At 40.0% G+C, this 2,363-nt stretch overlaps 1 pseudogene; it reads left to right on the top strand.

Moving 5' to 3' along the window:
* The window catches only part of LOC101995102, a 42,965-nt pseudogene extending 41,712 nt beyond the window's left edge, over positions 1-1,253 (top strand).
* The last annotated feature ends 1,110 nt before the right edge of the window (positions 1,254-2,363 follow it).

The raw sequence follows: 2,363 nt of genomic DNA, 5'->3' as shown, positions 1-2,363 counted from the left end.
CCCTGTCTCGAAAAAATCAAAAAAAAAAAAAAAAGGGTTAATCAAGATGTGAGAGTTAGCCAATAAGAGGCTAGAGCTAATAGGCCAGGCAATAATTTAATTAATACAATTTTTGTGTGATTATTTTGGAAGTAAGATAGCCGGAGGAGAAGGAACAAAAGGACCCACTCTCCTTACTACAGAGTGGTGCCCAATGTGGTAAACTGACTCCACGTAAAAACTGAGAGCTCTAGGGGAACACATTTCAGCTCTCCAAGTCATCAGACCAACTTCCTTTGGACAAGGGGCCAGAGGTACAGCCAGGAAAATCAGAGTTCATATTGGACAAAATGAAGCCGATTTTGGCTGCAATGACCCCAAATTAAGCACTCACTGGTTCATAAAGTATACTTGGATTTTTGTTTTTTTAACCCATGTACCCCCAGAACTTCAGTCACAACTAACTGAAGTCATCCCGGAAGCAGTGAGATACTTGGCTCCACACACAACTGTGACCTGGTTGTCATCCACTGCCTGAGGCGTGGTACACTCAGGGCAGGGATGTGACCTTAAGAACAATGAAGTATGGAGAAAAGGTGACAAATGGCCCGTCCTCTCATTTGGTTTACTGTCAGCCTTTCATGGTATTGATGATACCAAGCTTGTGGACCATGCAATCATATCAGAAATCATCAATTCTCTATCCAGCAGAATAAATTACAAACATGGAAGGAAAGTCCTACTGTACTTGCTGAGTCCCAGAGATCCTTCTCCTATGGTGTGAGAACTCATCTATGTCCTGTGGAAAGGAGAAGGCAATGCACAGTGAGAAAGACTGCGACCCAGTGTGTGGGATCTTGGAATCCATCTCCCCAGCTTTGTTAAGCTACCTGCAAGGATGTACTCACGAAACAGTGTGGATCAGTCTGCGTATGTGCTAATATCTGATATCCTGGATTCTGCTCCTGGAGACGTTCAGCATCCATGGATGCAATGGCCAGTTTGGTAACAAGAATGGAGAGATTCATGTTACTGAGCATCCTGCATGATGTCTAGTTTTCAAATGGTTAACGAAGTAAGATGAAAAGATGAAAGAAAATGGAAGAGAAGGTTGTTTTGCAAAATACTTTAAGAGCATGTTGGCATGAAAAACTTCAACTCCTGGGCCAGCATCCATCCAGGTATAATTATTCTCTCCGGTCTTTTCTCAGAGTTGTGATCAGGAAGTTGTAAACAAAGTCAAAGCTAGACCAAGTCGCGCAATTATTATATAGATTAAAAAAATAAAAGTATCAGTAGTGGAGTTGAAATTTTGATTAAATGATGAGTTCGTAGGTGTGGAGAGGGTGAATGAGCTGGAACCTATTTCCCAGTGAAGGCTGGGATCTACCATACTCTTAATTTGGAAGCTCTATACATGTATTTCTTTTCTTTTTTATTGATTTTATTGAGCTCTACATTTTTCTCTGCTCCCCTTCCTGCCTCTCTCCTCTCCTTCAACCCTCTCCCAAGGTCGCCATGCTCCCATTTATTCAGGAGATCTTGTCTTTTTCTACTTCTTATGTAAATTAGATCTATGTATGTCTCTCTTAGGGTCCTCATTGTTGTCTAGGCTGGTTTTCTTTGCTTTTTGTTTAAAAACCACTTATGAGTGAGTACATGTGATAATTGTCTTTCTGTGTCTGGATTACCTCACTCAAAATGATGTTTTCTATCTCCATCCATTTGCCTGCAAAATTCAAGGTGTTGCTATTTTTTTTTACTGCTGTGTAGTACTCCATTGTGTAAATATACCACATTTTCCTTATCCATTCTTCGGTCAAGGAGCATTTAGGTTGTGTTCAAGTTCTGGCTATGACAAACAATGCTTCTATGAACATAGATGAGCACATGTCCTTGTGGCACGATTGAGCATCCTTTAGATATATACCCCAAAGTGCTATTGCTGTATTGAGGAAGGTTGTTTCCTAATTTTCTGAGAAATTGCCACACTGACATCCAAAGGGGCTGTACCAGCTTGCATTTTCACCAGCAATGGAGGAGTGTTCCCTTTACCCCACAACCTCTCCAGAATAAGTTGTCATCAGTGTTTCTGATCTTGGCCATTCTTACAGGTGTAAGATGGAATCTCAGAGTTGTTTTGATTTGCATTTCTCTGATGACTAAGGATGTTGAACATTTCCTTAAGTGTCTTTCAGCCATTTTAGATTCCTCTGCAGACAGTTCTCTATTTAGGTCTATACTCCATTTTTTTAAAAAAAAAATTGGATTATTTGTTCTTTTGATGACCAATTCTTGAATTCTTTGTATATTTTGGAGATGAGATCTCTGTCTGATATGGAGTTAGTGAAGATCTTTTCCCATTCTGTATGCTGTCATTTTAT

Source organism: Microtus ochrogaster, chromosome 1 (genome assembly GCF_000317375.1).
Source record: "Microtus ochrogaster isolate Prairie Vole_2 chromosome 1, MicOch1.0, whole genome shotgun sequence".
NCBI lineage: Eukaryota > Metazoa > Chordata > Mammalia > Rodentia > Cricetidae > Microtus > Microtus ochrogaster.
This window is presented reverse-complemented; position numbering and strand designations above follow the sequence as displayed.